General features: G+C 42.0%; 1 protein-coding gene across 3 annotated transcripts in view; it reads right to left on the reverse strand.

Moving 5' to 3' along the window:
* FREM1 (FRAS1 related extracellular matrix 1) overlaps positions 1-19,955 on the reverse strand; it is a 313,656-nt gene that overhangs the window by 236,855 nt on the left and 56,846 nt on the right. For all 3 annotated transcript variants that reach the window (XM_045043745.1, XM_045043744.1, XM_045043746.1), the window contains exons 5-9: positions 7,466-7,654; positions 5,285-5,390; positions 3,935-4,097; positions 1,214-1,386; positions 187-265 (exon numbers count right to left, since the gene is read on the reverse strand). The gene's annotated coding sequence lies outside the window, so the exon portion shown is untranslated. The remainder of the gene's footprint in view (positions 1-186; positions 266-1,213; positions 1,387-3,934; positions 4,098-5,284; positions 5,391-7,465; positions 7,655-19,955) is intronic.

A 19,955-nucleotide genomic window follows, 5' to 3' on the forward strand; every position in this document is an offset into this window, starting at 1 on the left:
TTACATCACTGTGGGAATGACATTTTGGTTCTTAAGCAGTAACCAGAAGGTTGTATATTACGCTACAAGAAAATTTTAAAACTTCAAAACCTCCTAGAAGTAAATAAATTTTTTAAAATATTATTAATAGTGAAAAATGGAAAATAATTTCAAGAGTATTCATTCATTCACTCAATAAGTGCCTACCTTGTGCTAGCTCTGTTGTAGGCACAGGAAAACCACAGGGCAGGGCTTAGAACAGTCCCCATCTCATGAAGCTCTCATCCTAGAGGAATAGGAAATTGGTTACATAAATTATGGTGTATTCAAAGAGTAGAATACTGGGGCGCCTAGGTGGCGCAGTCGGTTAAGCGTCTGACTTCAGCCAGGTCACGATCTCGCGGTCCGTGAGTTCGAGCCCCGCGTCAGGCTCTGGGCTGATGGCTCGGAGCCTGGAGCCTGTTTCGGATTCTGTGTCTCCCTCTCTCTCTGCCCCTCCCCCATTCATGCTCTGTCTCTCTCTGTCCCAAAAATAAATAAAAACGTGGGAAAAAAAAATTAAAAAAAACAAAAAAACAAAGAGTAGAATACTGTATGATCCTATTAATGATGTGGTACAAATATATTTATTAATTAAAGTGACATTCATAGCATAGTAAATACATAGATAACAGAGGATTACAATGTGATGATTTTTCTTTCATATATATAGTAACATACGAGGTAACAAGTATTTGTGAGAATTCTTGGTATCAAAGTTGTGGTTACAGAAAAATTATTCGAATTTTACTATAGGTTCTAAATACTTCACATAAATGATTTTCTCTTATCCTCAGTCCAACTTTGTGCAGAGCTTGGGGTTAATATCATATTAAGTCCATTTTTAAAACAAGAGAATGAGGATTGAGGCACAGAGAGATTAATTAGCTTGCCTAAAACCACACAGCTTGTTGGGATTTAAACCCAGGAAGTTTGGCTCTGGAGATGTGCAGTTTGAACAACGTGCTATCTTGACTCACGTGTGCTTAGGCTCATACTGTGTGAGTTCAAGTCCAGGCTAAGCTATTTGTCAGTCATAGGATCTTGAGCACGTTATTTAACCTCCCTAAGCCTTCACATCTTCCATTCTGAAATGCAGAAAACAGTAGCCACCCTATCACATACTGTTAACATGTGGATTCGGTGAGAAAATCTGTGTAATACCTGGCACACAGGAAGTACTCAAAAAAATTACCTTCATCATCTTCATTATCATCATCTTCAAATTCTGGGGGAATAGATGCCCAAATATTAACAGTGGTACTCTCTAGAAGATATAATCACAGAAGAAGAGCTTCCTTTTCTTCTTTTCATTTAACAGCACTTCCTACTTTCTCCATAATATATATGTATTGTGTGGTTCACAAACTATGGGATATAAAGTAAAATTCACATTTCTCAATTGCTGCACGCAACAAACGTAATCATTTCTATAGAGATAGACACAATGCTAACAATGCTAAACTTTCACGGAACACATTCCATTTATCAGGCACCACCTGGGTTGAGGAAAACATAAACATGAATAAGACATACGGCAAGCTCTGACAGATCTTACATTTTAATAGGCACGGAAAATAGTATAAAGGGAGAAGTGTCAAGACATCAAGGGAGTATTTTAAGAGAGACACGCATACAATGTTATACGAGGCCACCAGAGACTGGAGCCTGCCCAGGAAGCAAGAGAAGAATTCACACTGAAGTGGATGGAAGTGTGAGGCACAGGGATCAGGAAACATGTCCCCCAACTTCTCACAGGAAAAAAACAGATTATAACTATAATGAGAGAAGTGTCAAAAGTAACAAAAATCAGCTGCATAAACTATGGGCTGTATGTAAGTCACAGTTCTATTTATAAGGGACTTAAAATCTACCAGTGCCATATCTAAGCTCTCTGTGCACCCCCCTGGCAATCACATCACCTCTCAGCATGACTACAGTTGAGCCTTTAGCCTAAGTCCTGACTACAGTTGAGCCTTTAGCCTAAGTCCTAAAAATGAGTAGGAACTTTCTAAGTGGATAAGTTGGGCTGGGAGCATGGGAGACTTTTCTGGACAAATTAACTGAAGGTGGCAGGGGTGGTGGAAATGACACAGGGTTCTTAGAGAAAAGATGCAGGGACAAAAAGGAGCCTGACCCCTGGGAGGTGTCCATATATGAGGAGGACTGATAGGAAGAAAGATGAAAGGTCTTATTTGAATTCCCAGAAAGCCATGGGTGAGAGAAAAGGGGGGCTGGCAAGACAGAAGAGTCCTCATGGCGACATGAGCTAGTAGATCATAGATGGCATGTTTCATTCTCATGCCCTACCACTCCCTGAGAGAGCAGTATTGACCAGAAACTCTCCCTCTGATCAAAAAAAGTGAAAATCTAAAGATAAAGTGTAATTACCAGTGGAGCAAACTGATTTTGGATGTTACTTGGATCCTGTGGCTCATATATTGTTATTCTTTCAATTCCTGAAGAGATGTTTATTTTTTTTTTTAAAGACAAATAAAACTCTCACACTATCTTAACAAATTAAACAGAAAATCTCCAAGGTTGTCAACTGGGAGAGTTTCTCAACATAAGGGCAAATGTTGGAACTACATCAATGACTTAATACAAATCACTACGATAAATGGAAACACTTCCAAAAGTAAAACATGTAGAAGTCCTGAACAAGTAATTTACACACACACACACACACACACACACACACACACACACACACACAAAGTATAAATGTGTAATAAACATAAAAAGATTAGGATTTTCCTCAGTAATAGAAGAAATGTAAATTAAAACAATAGAGGTGTCTGGGTGGCCATCAGTTAAGTGTTTAACTCTTTGTTTTGGTTCAGGTCACGATCTCACAGTTTGTAAGTTCAAGCCCTGCACCAGGCTCTATGCTGACAGGATGGAGCCTGCTTGGGATTCTCTCTCTCTCTCTCTCTCTCTCTCTCTCTCTCTCTCTCTCACTCTCTCCCTCCTTTCCTCCCTCCCTCCCTCCCTCCCTCTCTCTCCAAATAAATAAAACAAACAAACAAACAAAAACAGTGAAGTACCACTGTTTTTTCTATGAAATTGAAAAATACTTTACAAATTATAAGAGCCAATGGTAGTATTAAGGGAAATTTACAGAATAGTTTGATAATAGGTGTAAAAAATGCATACACTTTGACCCAACAATTTCACTTCTAGGAATGTATTATAAAGAAACTAATAAGGATATACATAAAAATTTATGGCAAAGATATTCACTCCAAAAGTATTTTTTCAAAAAAGAAAATTTATAGGGCTCCCAGGTGGCTCAGTTGGTTAAGCATCCAACTCTTGATTTCGGCTCAGGTCATGCTCTCACAGTTCATGAGATCAAGCCCCACATCATGCTTGGTACTGACAGCACGATGCCTGCTTGGGATTCTCTCTCCCTCTCTCTCTGCCCCTCCCCTGCTTATTCTCTCTCTCCCTCAAAGTAAATAAATTTTAAAAGAAAATAATATTTAGAAACAATTTAAATGTCCAATAATCAGTGACGAATGAACTGAATAAATTATATTATCTTTAACTTTTTCCTTTGAAATAATTTTAGACTTACCAAAAAAATGTTTAACAGAACAAAGAGGTCTTTATAATAACTTTGAAACAAATTCCAGGGGTGTCTGGGTGGTTCATTCGGTTAAGCACTCAACTCTTGATTTTGGCTCAGGTCACACAATCTTATGGTTCTGGTTCACGAGTTTGTGCTCTGTGCTAACAATACGGAGCACACTTGGGATTCTCGGTCTCCTCCCTCTCTGCCCTTCACTCTCTCTCTCTCTCTCTCTTTCTCAAAAATAAACTTAAAAAAAAAAGCAAATTCAGACTAAATTTCTAGTGCCTAGAAAGGCGTTTTGGTTAGAGATTTCTAAATGGCCAAGGGGAATCTACCTACCAATTCTGGATCATTTTTGTGGGAAGAGTGTGGATGAAGTGCACTTCTGACATGCTCAGTAACCCAATGGTCATATTGACTTTGTCCACACTAGTGTAAGGCTGTGAACTCCCATACTGCTGATGGCTTCATTATAAAATAGTCATATTGTCGGTGTTGCTGCCTGTAGAGAAAAGTTGGGGAAACATAAATGATCAAACAATGTTCAGATAAAGATTTGGAAAAGTACAAACCAGTGAAATTGACAACCGATGCCCAGGAAAATTCTAGAATTGACTATCGCTGAGAATTTGGACAATTTTATTTAAAAAGATAGCACTTTATGAATATAGCACTTTAATTAATATTTAATTAATATTATATTAATATTAATATAATATTACTATTACTATGCTATGAATGTCGCTTTAATTAATAAATATATTTGTACCACATCATTAATAGGATCATACAGCATTCTACTGTTTGAATACACCATAATTCAAAGTGCTTACAGATAGCACTATAAGACAACTTGGGCTTACAAAAATGAATCAGTCCAGATAAACCTCTTTGATTTTTGACAGAGGGCCTCAAGAGTCATAGAACAAGAAACTATCAGTTACACTAAATCTAGATCTCATCGAAGAATTTTGTCTTTCTTTATATCTGTGACCAGCAGCAAATTTGCTCATTGACTTATTAAAGCATTTATAATTTATTAAATGTATTTGTGTCAACATAGCCCACTCTCATCTTTTTATTCCTTACACAATGTGCAGATACAGTAGGTACTCCATAAATGCTAAGTTAATGAGTAAATGATGCTACATATTAATTTTTGTTGGCAATTCTAGTAAATGCTTCAATGGAAGGTTAGTTTTAGAGAAAAGGTCCTAAAAGATAATTGTGAACAAAGGGCTCTGATTTCCTTTAGTAGTGGAAGGGGAAATTGAGTTTTCCTCTCTAGTTCCTAGATGAGAAAAAAATATATTTCAGACTGGGTCAGATGAGGGGAGGAATCTGTTAGTGCTTATAAAACAAACACTTGGGGTTCCAGTATAGTCAATCAGTCCACAATTACTCGCACCCCTTTTCCAAATCCCAAACCCTGGGAGGTGTTAACCCAGCTCACTGTCCCTAACATCCTTGGAAGTCAATTTTTCAGGATAATAAGATTTAGTATGATCTGAACTATAACAAGATAGTAAGGGACATGAATAAGGGAGAAGAGAGGCACGTGATGTGATCAGCTTGGGTCTCAAAAACCTAAAAAAATGTCCTCCTCTCATTTAGATAGCCAGTATGGTTAGCTTTGCCTCATTTGCTTATACTTTTCTAGATTGAAACTAAGTACAAGTATATGTTTACCTTCTGAAATGCTGCCATTTTAATAATTCCAACTCTGTGCCAGAGAACCAAAGTCCTGATTTTCTAACCACCTTGCTGGTGGTTAAATATTTGTAGGAGTGTTGAGCTTAAAAAAGAAAGGGAAGGGAAGGGAAGGGAAGGGAAGGGAAGGGAAGGGAAGGGAAGGGAAGGGAAGGGAAGAACAGATTTCAGGTCTTTAAATGAAAGGAAACAGCTAATCTTCTTAAATGTTTCAGTTAGAACATAAATTACAGGTAACTCCCACCATAAACACAGCTGCACCGTCTCGTCTTGTGACATTAAAGACAAACACTCTTCTGTCAGGATCTCAGGAAAAGCAGAAGTCTGCCTTTGTGGGGAGCAAATTAAAACAGTTCTGTTGGCATCCCCAAAATGCAGTGTGTTTGAAGATGTGGGCAAACAACTCCTCCCTCCCATCCACTCTCTCTCTGGCTTTGAGATAAGTAGAAACATTTCCTTTAAACAGCTTCTACATGAAAGGCAAGGCTTTCCAGCTGGAATGAGAGCCTATGTGTCAATGACAAACACATGCACTGAATGTCAACAACACAACAGTTTGAAACATTACAGGAAGCGCCTTGAATGACTCTGTTCACTGTAGGCCTGACTGGCCATGCTGTTGAGACATAATTATAAAGGGCCCACAGGCACAGCTCCAGAGCTGGGCCCCATACGAGCAGAGGCTGGGCTGAGCTAGTATAAAGGGGCAGCTGACAAAGTAACTCATTCTTGAATACCTCAGATAATCTCAGTGTCACTGAGACAGTTTCAAAGCACCGAAGGTAAATTAAAATTAAAATGAGGCCATTTTGTATTGATTTTTTTAAATAGAACTATGGCTTTGACCTCTCTAAATGCAATGGCCAGAAAAAGAAAGAGGAAGGGAGAAAAGAGGAAAGCAGAAGACCTAATCCTACCAAATCTTGGGCTAGAATCACAGAATGTTAGATCTAAATAGAACATTAATGGTATAATTCAGTGGTTCTCAAGCCTACTTGCATCTCAAAATTACCTGAAGAGATTAGGAAGAGTGAGATAGATACATAGACACATAGACACACAGACAGACAGACATTCCTCCCATTCCCCACCCCCATGAATCTGATGGACTTGAACTAGGGTAGGGTTAGGGCATAGGTATAGTTTAAGCTCTTGGGCAGAGAATTCACTAGTAAATTCAGGGCGGATAAACAGTGATTACACAAAAAAAGTGTGTTCAGGGCTAGGATACCGAGGTTTAGGATGCTACAGAATCACAGACAAGGTATCACAGGCTAGAAGGAAGTCGTGATAGGCTGCTTAAATTGACCCTTAGGAAAGATGTCAAGGAAAAGAGAGGCAGAAATAAAACCGTACAGGTAGACAAGGCTATATGGCATGCTAAGGAGTTTGGTGATTATCCAAAGACATTTGGAAGCTGGTGCGAGACTTTAAACACGGAATGTCATGGACATCTGTTGTGTTTGCCTGCCAAGGCTCCCTTTTCCTCTCTGGCTAACAAGGGAACCCATTCACGGGGTTTGGGTGGGGTTGACTCCATCCTCCACACCACAGGGATGGATGGGTAACCCAGGTCAGCCCAACGAAAGGCCCCCGTGACTGCGGCATCAGTGATTGAGTCATCGATAGGCCTGTGGTCTTCCTTGGGACCATGTTGCCAAAACCGTGTGGGAAGATGTTCTGTTTCTGCCTGGTTGTGCCGCTGGTAGAATCTGAGTCCTGGCCTGCCAGTGACCAACATACCCAGCAGTGGGTATATCTGAAACTCTAGGTCCAGCCGGGGCTCCCATCAAACTCCTATCTTTGGATTTCCCAGTGAGATGCGCCAACAAATTTCCTGATTTGCTTGATGTAGTTTAAGTTTCACTCGCCCACAAACAAACAAAAAACCTGACTAACGTAGGAGCATTATTGGGAGTTAGAAAAACCAAGCCAACTGCAGGGTAGAGAATGACATACCATTTCAGAGGCCACCTCAGTAATGCAGGCCAGACCTAGGCCATGAAGATGGTGAGGAGGTGATGAAAGACAGAGAGATAGAAGGGGAGAAGGGCCTCACCATGATGTTGGGAAGGTGATTGATGGCAAAAGAAAAAAAGAATCATCAGATTTATGCAAATATTCATGGAATGGTTACTGTGCATAAAATGGGACAAATACCTCAGGAGGAAGTTGTGAGAATCCAACAAGTTGATACATATAAAGAACAGGCCTCCATTGCTGCCAGTAACAAGGGTCAGTGTAAGAGCTAACTTGAGTTATGATAGCTACATTTTGATGTCTTTGGTTCTGCAGGCAGTTTCCCAGTCACTTTCTATTCCAGTATTGCTTGATGCATTTTGAGGTATCCTGCAAAAAAAAAAGTTACAAAAATAGGAATTGATCTAATGAATATTTCAGGAAGAAACTCTTTTCCAAATCTGTCAGCAAGCCCATCTCCTTATATATGATGATGTGATATTCATAATGACTTCATAATTTAGAAGAAACACATTCTATTGAGAACTACTTGCTTTTAAAGACAATTTCAGGGTGCCTGGGTGGCTCAGCCGGTTAAGCATTCAACTTCAGCTCAGGTCATGGGCTCACAGTTCATGGGTTCAAGTCCTGTGCTGACAGCTCAGGACCTGGAACCTGCTTCAGATTCTGTGTCTCCCCCCTCTCTGTGCTCCTCCCCTGCTCATGCTCTGTCTCCCTCTCTCTCAAAAATAAATAAACATTAAAAAAAATTTAAACACAGTTTCATTAACTTAAGCTACTATAAAGTAATACCCAGGGCTAAAAGAATCAGGTTCAGTAAAAATAAATGATGTGCTTCTAGAGGTTCTTGTAGACCTCATTTCAAAAATATGAAAAGGGGGGTGCCTGGATGGCTCAGTCGGCTGGGCATCTAACTCTTGATCTTGGCTCAGGTCATGATCTCATGATTTGTAAATTCAACCCCCACTGACAGCATGGAGCCTGCTTGGGATTCTGTCTCTCTCCCTCTCTCTGCCCCTTCCCCCCTTGCACACTCTCTCTCTCTGAAAATAAATAAATAAACTTTAAAAAAAGAAAAGGAAAACCATTCGTGCCTGCTCTTAGATGAATTTGCTAACAGAAGATTAATGGACAGAAGTATTGGAAAGTCATAAAAAATAAAGACAGTTTGATTTCAGTGAAATACCAGCAATTAGGTATAATTGACACAAGTAGAAAGTCTAATACAATGCCTCAGAGAGACCCCAAGAGATCTAAGACCATGTACCAAGGGGATCAATGTACCAAGGTATCAATATTGTACCAAGGTATCAATACTGGGCCCCTAAAACCAAGCCACCAGTTTTATTTTTTTAAATATCTTTCTATGTGTATTTATTTTTTAGAGAGAGACAGTATGAGTGAGGGAGGGACAGAGAGAAAGGGAGATGCAGAATCTGAAGCAGGCTCAGGCTCTGGGCTGTCAGCACAGAGCCTGACGCGGGGCTCGAACCCACGAACCATGAGATCGTAACCCGTGCCAAAGTCGGACGCTTAACCAACTGGGCCACCCGGGCACCCCACACCTCCAGTTGGAGAAACGAGTTCCTACAAACTCAGTAGGCTCACTGTATTGTTCAAGGTAAGTGAAGAAGTCACTGGGAGATTGGCAGAGATCACCAACACTGCAACATGGTACACATTGGCAAGAAATGTTTCTCTAACATAAAGCAAGACAGCTTCATCTCGGTGCTTGCTCATCGGCGTACAGCACTCAGTGTTATTTATGCAGGGGAAAAAAAAAAAGTTATTCTCCTATCTATTTTGCCCCATGCCTCCTGTTATTCAGTAAGATATGTCAGCCACCTCTGGGTGTGCACCAAAACATTTCTTCACAAGGTATTGATGTATACCAAAAACAACAACAAAAAAACACAAATGAACAGAAAAACTCTATTTCAGCTGGATCCGTCAGGTTTGTGTCATACAGACACAGACAGATGTTTCCACATGGGGACATTGGATATTATTTCTTGACTAGTTTCATTATCTTTTTCATCGTTGCATGGCATTTAAATGTCGTCGCCCTTCTATTGATTTTAACTTGCGCATGCAACGATCATGGACCAGAATCCTTCACCAGGTTCAGAAAAACCCAGACCCAGACAACCGTAAGATAGCCTAGTCCCACCATGGGTTAGGGCAGGAATCCCTCCCACATCCTCGTCGAGTGATTTCTCTGCCTCTGGTTACCACTTCCAAGGGTGGGAAACAGTCCTACCCATGCTACATTCTGAGGCATCCTTTCACATTTTCCCTTTTGTAGAAGAAGTCTGATCCCTTACAATACTACTTTCTGAGGAATATTTCTTCTCTCTATAAGCTACCAAGTAAAGAGGTACTCTTCAAATCCCCTAGGCTGGAGGCCAGCTTGCTGTCGTTACAAATATGATTTTTGAGATGCAGGCAGATAACGCTCAGATTGCTAAAGCAGAGCTTCGCAATCCCCACCTCCTGAGAATCAAATGAAAGAGTTCTCTGAAGCTTTCTCTACAAATGCCCTCCGTGAAGTACAAAAATACTGCCTATTTCTGTAGCTGCTCCCACTCTCCCTACCCTGAAATTTCTTGTCTACATCTACTTAGTCCTGCTATCTCAGAGCCAAAGTCAGTAAAGGTTCCTCTTTGCTACAGATTCTACACAGAAACGCTGATGCTGAATAATTTTCATCTTGACTCACATACTGTGCATAGAGGCATCAGTTTTTAGCTAGAGTCAGGGATGGTTCAATAATCACCTAAGGCTTTTGTTCTTAAACGTCTGTGGAGCCCTTTGAGAAATGCTCCTCTCGCCAGAAAAAAAAAAAAATGTATAGATCTTACATGTAAAATTTCAGAGTCAAAGAACACCCACTGGGGGAAGTCCTATGGGTAAGAATGTTAATCCAGGCCAAGCTTTACCCCTGAGAGGTAAGAAAAATAAGAAACATAAAGACAAATTACTGGGGTGCCTGGGTGGTTTAGTTGGTTAAGTGTCCGGCTTTTTTCAACGTTTATTTATTTTTGGGACAGAGAGAGACAGAGCATGAATGGGGGAGGGGCAGAGAGAGAGGGAGACACAGAATCGGAAACAGGCTCCAGGCTCTGAGCCATCAGCCCAGAGCCCGACGCGGGGCTCGAACTCCCGGACCGCGAGATCGTGACCTGGCTGAAGTCGGACGCTTAACCGACTGTGCCACCCAGGTGCCCCAAGTGTCCGGCTTTTGATTTCAGCTTAGGTCATGATCTCACACTTCATGAGATCAAGCCCCCCACTGGGTTCTATGCTGACAGCACAGAGCCTGCTTGAGATTCTCTCTCTCCCTCCCTCTCTCTCTGCCCCTGCCCTGCACACTCTCTCTCTTTCTCACTCTGTCTCAACATAAATAAACATTTAAAAAAAGACAAATTACTTGTCCAAGATCTTAACACTTAACAGTGGCAAGGCTTGCATTACACTCAGGATCTCCTGATTGATTCCTGGTCTGGTGCCCTTTCTACCACCTCATGTTCTTGCTTATGTTGGAGGATAAAATGTTATTAAAAATTGGGCAGAAAGTGGAACTGTGATTCAGTTGCAACAAAGGCCTCAGCCAAACCCTGTAAGGAACTCTGGAACCAGGGTCACCATTCATAGTTGTCCTCACTGGAGGCAGGGGTGGAGGGTGAGATAGGTAGCCTAGACCCCTATCTTCCATATCAATAGATATGAGCTGCCTAGAAGACACGTGACCTTGGACTAGGAAGAACTCTTCAGGGCCTCGGTTGAGAATTGCCAGCCATCAACACTCCCAGCAGGACAGTGGAATGAGAACCTCTGTTCTAGGGAGGGGGGATTCTGGGCAGGACACCATCACTTCCGCCACAGTGGGCTTGGAAACATTTGCAACTAGCCTCCTATTTCTTTTCAAACAACCCTCAAAATTTTAGGGTAACATTTCCTCTCTCCCTTTTCTTCTCATAGAACTATAATCAGCCCATCGACCATCAAGAGCAGGAAAAAAAAAAGCAACTACAATATCCCAAATATATCTGAACTATGGTTAGGACTCCTCTAAACACTATAATGACAATTGACCTTGACAAAATCAGGGAAGTCCATTTCCAAAAATAGTCTCTGGAGGATCCCAAAAGTAATGGAATGAAATTCATTGAGCAATGCACTGTTTCGCTTTATAGCCTTTCCATTTGTCATACAAATTATAATGAATACTTATTTCTTGATTTACATTTCGGCCTCCACACAATTTGCAGCTCCTGCCATGTTTACATGCACCATCTGGAAGAACTAATGAGCCCAGGAGCACCAGAAATTATAACTTGCTTTGACTAAACCTAGAAGATTTTTACTGGCAATAAAATGATTTTGCTTTTTTTTTTTCTTTCTGGATTTGAAAGGAGATTAAAACAGGAGTTTCACTGAGTATAGGGCAGAAATATGCAAAGCTAATTTTAATAGAATGAACCTGAAGGCATCTGGCATTACTAATCAATTCAGAATAATTTAGTCATAATAGCAATAGTCTCATGATAGAAAGTCTCTTCTGACACTGAAATTCTTAAAAACGATTACCTAGCCTATATGCAAATGTTGCCGTGGGTCTCAGTGGGCATAAGAGGGCACACACAGGAATGCTGAACAGCAGAGTCCAAGAACTTGGACTCTAGCCTCCTTTGGGCCTGGGCCTGGCTCTGGAACCTGCTGTTCATAGGACTCTGGATAAGTTACTTAGCTTCTTTAGATATTAGATGCCTTGTGTATGAAACAGGGATAGTAGTAGGAACTACGTAATGGGGTGCTGTGAGAATTAAATGAGGTAATACAAGTAAATTTAGTTGAACTATTAGGGTATTGACCTTAAAGAAGTGCTTAATCACTGTTAGAAGTTGTCATTTTCTGTCTTTAGAGAGTTTGCCAAAAATATATAACATATATTACATGTCATATATCTAGATAGATAGACAGATATCATGTATATATTGTATATATGTAATCTTCTTTCAAAGGCAATTTAGTCTTTCTTGGGTCAAAGTTGCCCTGGGTGGAGAGTAATTAAATAATCTATACACGTGCTTGGTCCCAGTGCTTGTTTTTGTCCCATGACATGTGAAGGTCTTCTGGTTAGTCCTGGTCTAGCCATCCAAGTCCAATGGGTTCCAAGAAATGTAAGTAGGTATACAGATGGGGCCAACTGCTTAGCAGACATTTCACATTCTATTCTTCTTAAAAGCTAAATTTAGAAAAGGAAACAAGTGACTGTCCTAACCATTTCTCTTGCCATGGCAAACATCTCCCCCAATGGCAAAGTGAAGGAAGGAGGCAAATATTAGGACTACCCACCAAATCCAAAAAGATGTATTATAGTACTTGGAAGGCTCTTCTAAAATTAATGTACTTGACTTAGCATGTTAGCATTGATGTAATTTTGTAGTTTTTTGTAAAATACTATTTATTTATGATTATAAAATGAAAAAGTGTATACTGCATAAAATGTATTAAACTTTGAAGGAAGATAACAGAAATCACCCAAACCCTACAATCTGTGGAGGCTAAACACCTAACACGTTGATGGGCTTTCTGGTTTTTTCCTGTGCACAAATAGAGTTGTTTTTTATTTGGTTTTCAGAATTGTGATCATACTGCCTGTTTAGTATTTGACCCTACTTTTGCCATTTATATTACATGTAAACACCAGTATCTTTACACACTTTTTGAAAATATGACTTTAGCAATACATAGTATCTCTTAACTTAAATTCCCTTTATGAATCATTGGTTGTTTTTAATTTTTTACTGTAAAAAACAGCTTCAATAAATATATTTACATATTAATTTTTATCCAAATATCTGATTTTTTTTAATTTTTTTTAACATTTACTTATTTTTGAGACAAAGAGAGAGACAGCATGAACGGGGTAGGGGCAGAGAGAGAGGGAGACACAGAATCGGAAGCAGGCTCCAGGCTCTGAGCCATCAGCTCAGAGCCCGACGCGGGGCTCGAACTCACGGACCGTGAGATCGTGACCTGAGCTGAAGTCGGACGCTCAACCGACTAAGCCACCCAGGCGCCCCCAAATATCTGATTTTTTTAACAGAAAACTAGAAATGGAATTACTACAAAGACTGTATTTTTAAGCCAATTATTGTCCATTAATTGCTCTCCAAAAGGACAACACCAGCTTATATCCCCATCAGCAATGCATAAGTACCTACCATACCAAACCTCTGCCCACGCCAAATTTCAAACCTTTTCAAATTGAAAGAGTATCTGATAAAAATAATTGATATCTTGGCAATAAGAATATTTTAATTACCTGAATTAAAATTTTCATTTAACTGAATTTTTAATTCTAAACTAAAATGTGAAAGTGAAGTCATGACAATTAGATCAACGTTTAATTATATTTTCTACTTGGGTGAGTCTTGTGGTTGAATTCTCCGTTGCCACCATCACTAGTTTCTGAGTCTCTGGAGGGAAGCACAGGGTTTTAGGCACCTCCCTTACCACCAAGCACAGTGTCTGTGTGCAATTCATGCTCAACAATTATTTGTGGCATGCAGCTGGTTGTGTTATCCAGCCTTTATGGTGACATCAGCCCATCTTGTGAAAAGAGGCAGATACAGATGACAAAACTCAGAAATGCCTACCTCCCCATCATCAGAGTCTTATATGGATCAGAGAAAAATTAAAACAAACCACAGAAAAATGGCTCTGCAGTGATAACATGGTACATCGTAGGCTAGAGCGAGAGCTTTCCTACTTCTTTTGACCATGACCCATGATAAGAAAAACATTTCCCTCATGACTCAGCACACACACACATATAGAGATATACAGTAAAAATAAATACCACACATTTCTCTTACTATCTATGATGCACTCTGGTGTTTTCTATTCTATTTCCATTTTTAAAGAATGTTCATTACAAGTCATCAAATTATTTCACCATATAAGATGCGGAAAACAACTCAGCCGGGCAGGATCTGAACTGGCTCCAAGCTGCGTGGCAGCCTCAGAGGCCGTCAGCTCCCATACCTTTCAGGGGTTAGGGAGACCTTCCTTGACCCTCCGCTGCCCCTCCCCATGTGGGCACGTCTGTGGAGGATGCTTTCATTCTGTGTGGTCTCACTGCTGCGCCCGTGTTTCCTTAGGCCACAGATCCAGGCAATAGTTGGCACCCTGGACCAGTGTTGCAGTCTGCCTTGTGGTTCTAGGCCATGCAATGACAATAAACCTTTAATTATTAAAGACGAAACTTACGCAGTGAGAATGGATGGCAACTGTAATCAACCAGAATAATGAAAACCGTCAGGAAAGAGGCATAGATTTCACATCAAGGTCTCAGATGCAACAAAATTAGTTTGTTCTAAAAATCAGAGCAACTCAGAAGTAGAAGACTTCTAGCTTTATCACATACCAAACGTCAGTGTCCCTCACTGATTGCTGAAGGCCACAACACCCTCAAAGGATGCCGGGAGCCCCTTTCTTCTTAGATGTTCTAGCATCCATCTCCTGACTCTGCGATTCACAACCACTCAACCCTCCCTACTGTCTGGGACGCACATTTGGCAGTGGGAGCTGGAGCAACGTCTTGGACCAGAAAATAGAAGCTGGTAGAACAACAAGAAAGGAGATGCCATAAAGTTGTCTCATCAACCCTGAAGCACGTACTCTGTTATGCAGAAGGGACACAAGCTTCTATCCTGTTGAAGCCACCTTACTGTGTCCTTTGCTACAACAGCTGAATCTGTATCACAACTAATTCGTGATCCGGTCACATCATGAAATACCAGAGTCCATTACGTGAGCCCCAATCTGTATGGATCTAAAGCCCAGGTTCTTATGGACTACACGGTGCCGCCCGCAAAAACCAAAAGGAGAAAGTGTATCAGAAGGAGGTCGGGCTGGCGTCCAGAGAGTGCTAAACGCAAACGAATGTTCACTCTTCAATGCCTAGAAGAAACCTGTGCCACATCATGCTGAAAGCTCAGGCCTCCTGGTCTTGAATTAAAAGCCAATAAATAGCTAGAAGGACAGAGAGGCATCCCACAAACCCCTATTATGCAAGCACGATTCTGACAGTTGCAGATCAGAGCTGGACTCAGGTTTGCCGTGGGAAGCAACCACTCACTGTCAACAGCCCATGGAGATAACACTGTGTCTCTGACACTTCCCAGCTGAAGTCCCAAGAGGCGGCACCGGGACTGTGGGTACCTCTCATCCCACTCACCAAAGGCATTGCTACCACCCGGTTCCCAGTAGCACCCTGGAGCCTGACCTTGGAAGGAAGCCTGTCTAAAATCTACACTTTGAAAGAACCAAATCTGGCTTGCTTCAAGGACCTGAGTCCTTGCAAGCAGCACTCGTCAGCAGGAAAGCCTCACTTTCCATCATGAGTGGAATTGGGGGCGTTAGTTTGCTTTAGCGGAAACAAACAAACAAATGCCGGAAGTCCTGCTTTTCGGCCTGAAAGATTTTCAAATCCAGCCAAGTAAGCACTCCTCCCCTGTTTTAACCGATGCCCTGCCTGCACCCTCACCCCCTTCCCTGCCACCCTGCCACCCTGGAACACTGTGCGGAAGCACTGTAACATAAACAGGGGGATCTGGAAGAAATTACAGAAATTTCTCTTGTTCCTGTGGACCTGAAGGAATCACTGAAATCAAGTCTGACCCCAATGTCAGAACTAAGGACCACATGTCACAGCCAAGCAGCAAGACTTCCCAACGCCATCAGCCCAGCTGTTTGTCCCTGTGGAAGAATGTAAGGCCGAGAACAGTTTCCAGCCAGCCCGTGGGCAGAAACAGAAACCCAACACCCCAGAGAAAGTCCCGATTCCCTGTAAACAAAGAAGGAAAGAACTGTTCATTACAGCCACTGAAGTCTTTTAATATCAGGCTCCAAGTATGTCAGGCACACCACACAAATTTAGCTTCACCACCTGTTCCGGAAAAGAAACACCCTTGCCAAAATCCCCCTAAAAGCGCATAGATATTCTCAGTGTGGATTAGCTGGGAGCCTTTTCAAATATGTTCTATATTAGAGTTTGTAAACTGGGCACTGGATGTACACCACATGGCTGCCGTGTAAGACATGTGAAGTTTTTGTTCTGTGTCTTAAAAAAAAAAATCACACTCCTTTGCTTTACAGTTTTTAGACAAAATTTGACAAAGTGGTAAGAAGCCCTAAAAAAAAAAAAAAATACCTACTTTGGATGTGACTCTAATTGGGGTCACAAAGGAAGGAACCTATGGTCTTACTGCAGGGAAGAGACATACACTTGACAAATTCCACCATCCAAGAGAAGTGCCGAGAGAGTGTGGTTAATTGCCAACGGAGTGGGCTAGACAGTAATGGATAAAACACAGATGTGTAAGTATGTTGGTAAGAAAACGAATAAAATGCAATGCTACAGGCAGGTAACAGAAAAAGCAATGGCTTGGTTAAGCCATTTAAAGGGTTCAAAAGCAAAGTTAGAGGGGCACCTGGATGGCTCAGTCAGTCAAGTGTCTGACTTCGGGTCACGTCATGATCTTGCGGTTCACGAGTTCTATCCCCACGTCGGGCTCTGTGCTGACGGTTCAGAGCCTGGAGCCCGTTTTGGATTCTGTGTCTCCCTCTCTCTCTGCCCCTCTCGCACTCGCACTCTGTCTCTCTCTTTCTCTCTCAAAAATAAATAAAACATTTTTTAAAAAAGTTAGAGAAAATATCTATCATCTCAGTCAACATTTACTTGCAAAGTACCTTCCAGTCTATGAATTCTGATAGAGTAAATGAAATAATGTCTGTAAAGGGTTTAGGAAGATGCCAGGCACCTACTAAATTTTCAATACGTGCTTGTTACTATGGTTGCTATGGAGATGAACCTGTGCTCCTGGGTACAATGTACCCCACCCATGAACTTGTTGAGCTCCTATCCTTCCTTTAAGAGCTAACTCAAAACTCCCCTAAAATCCTTTAGCCATTATTTCCTGCCCCAGGCAGTGTTTGGAGCTACTCTGCCAACAATTTCCAAGCACAGACTTACATTCCCAGATCCCTGCCCGTGAATTCAAGAATAATTTAAAAGCGAGGCATACAGACTATTCATCTGTGCATCTAACATGTAATTTGAAGCATGTTCAATGAATGAATGAGCCCCAAGTGCTAGAAGGGAAGACGTCAAGAAAGCAGGCCAGTAGAAATGGGCCCGGAGTGTGCCCCCAACCTCCCCAGCCAATGGCTACAGATGAGATCTCACCAACATTCACACCTCAGTGTCAAGAGGTGATAGGCTTGTTAGCCTCTCCATACCCCTTGGGCAGGAATCCAATCCCTCACAAAGTTCCTCTGAATTCTTTCTGCACTTCTCCAGAGGGGCTCTCGCATGCTCTCAAGTCCGTTCTGACCACCGCCTCTCCTCCTCCTTGCTAAATCTAAGCCCACTCCTTCCCCTGTGATACTTTTGCCTCGGCAGCCACACCATGGCACTGGGAACAGCCCCTCCGCCCGGGCCCAGATCCCTGAGGATCTGCCCAGCACAGACTCTCGATTCTGGCTGCAGGAATACAGGAATACAGAAGTGAGGAGGGAGAAGCAAGCTCTGCGTCCACCATGTGCAACTCTAGGAAGTGGGTTGGGGCTGGGGGGGGGGGTGGTGGTGGCGGGCTGAAGAGTCAGAGAGCTGAAACGGGTTTCTCAGGGAACACACACAGAAGCCACTTCTCCTCTTTCTCCCTGGGTACCCATGGGAACTCAGGGAGGTAGTGCTGGGAGGGGAGGGGTACAAGTGCCAGCCCCAGGGTCCTCATGCCCACTACTAGCGTCTGCATTGGGATGGCAGCCCTCTCCTCCTCCTCCACAGAAAACTCTCGCAAAGGGCCCTCCCTGCAGGGTTTTTTAGCCACTGGGCATTAGAGACACAGTGCCCATGGCCTTCCAGCTATCTAGCCAATAGCCTCTGCAAATATTGAGACCTAGCACAGACAAAAAAAAAAGTATTTGTTCCGGGGGTGCCTGGGTGGCTCAGTTGGTTAAGCGGCCGGCCAACTTCGGCTCACATCATGATCTCGCGGCTTTACAAGTTTGAGCCCCGTGTTGGGCTGTGTCTTGACAGCTCAGGGCCTGGAGCCTGATTCACATTCTGTGTTTCCGTCCCTCTCTGCCCCTCCCCTGCTCACGCTCTCTCTCTCTCTCCCAAAAATAAATGAAAAAAAAATTTTTTTAAGGTATTTGTTCCAAAATTTTTTCAAACCTGCAAAATTAAAATCTATAAACTCAAATAAAATGTTTACCAAATGTAACATTACATCAGCTCAAATAATATTTCCACATTAAGGAAATGTATCGTAGGACACGGGTGCATTTTCACGTGTCAGAATGACTTGGGATGGGTTCTTAAAAAGTAAGAGCTCTGAGAGCCTCTGAAGGTCAAAACTGGCCTTTCATCCCTGCAGCCAGGTTCCTCCGACCATCTCCAGCCTCCTCAGTCTGCCAGACTCTTCTGAAAAGACTGAAATGCAATTGTAAGTACACTTCAGTCCTTCAAAAAAAACAAAACAAGGTAAGCCTTTTGTTAAAGAACTATTAGAATCTACACAAAGAATAGAGCGAACAGGAGAAACTTCCTCACTCTGAGGGACTAATTGCTGCTGGTCTCCGATGGCACGAGCACCTCCCTGGAGACTTCAACAGCATCGCAGAATAAGCCTCACGAACCCGCTCCTCTTGAAAAGAAAATACGTTTTTAAATGGATTTCATTGCAAGGTGGACTGACAACTCAACAGACACAGGCAGGCACAGTTGGCACAGAGTCAACAGCAATTTTTTATTTTAATCCACATCATTATGCAAAACAAATTAATTTAAGTTCTTAAAAAAATGTTTTCCTTTCACATCCTTCTTGCTGAGAAAGGAAAAGTTCCTTCTCCCTCCTTCTGCTGAGGAAGACCTGTAAGCATTGTGGAATCAAACAGAGTTGCGCAACACTGGGAAATGTATCTATATAGTTAATTTCATCATTGCTTGTTCTTCCTGTATAGTCCGATCCTGGCGGCTTCTTCCTCTCTGTGTGACAACGCCGTCTCTTTGCCCTAGAACCCGGTCAATGCTCCCCTGACCTAGCTGACCTCAACCATTAGTGCTCCCCAAGAAATACTCCTCCACCACAGATCTCATCTTCTTAACTGTTCCTCACCCTCTTTCAACCATCCCCCCAAACCTAGCTCTGTACAAACCCTGTCCTCTCCTGATACGCCCATCACCTCTCACTGGGGCACAGCTGAAGCCCCACTTCCCTCCCACAGGCTTTCAGTTTGAGGAAACCATAACAACCCTTCTCCAAAGTCCCATAACATAGAGCTTTACCCCCAAGATTTCACCTTTAAGTTTATGCTCTTGCATATTGTCTAAAATAAGTTCTGCTTATGTCTTACTCCACTAGTAAGATTCTGAAATTCCCTGAAGGAAAGAACTGGGACTCATGCATCTTTTCTATCCAGCACAGTGCTAAGCACCTAGTAAACATTCATTGCCTGTTACATTAATTTGCTTTGGAATTTTAGATCTAATGTGGGAACTGTTACTTCAGCTACTTGCAGACTTACCCAGGGGGATTTTATAACTCCATAAATACATATGCAGAGGCTTACATGTGTGGTATAGTGACAGTAA

This window comes from Felis catus, chromosome D4 (genome assembly GCF_018350175.1).
Source record: "Felis catus isolate Fca126 chromosome D4, F.catus_Fca126_mat1.0, whole genome shotgun sequence".
NCBI classification, from domain to species: domain Eukaryota; kingdom Metazoa; phylum Chordata; class Mammalia; order Carnivora; family Felidae; genus Felis; species Felis catus.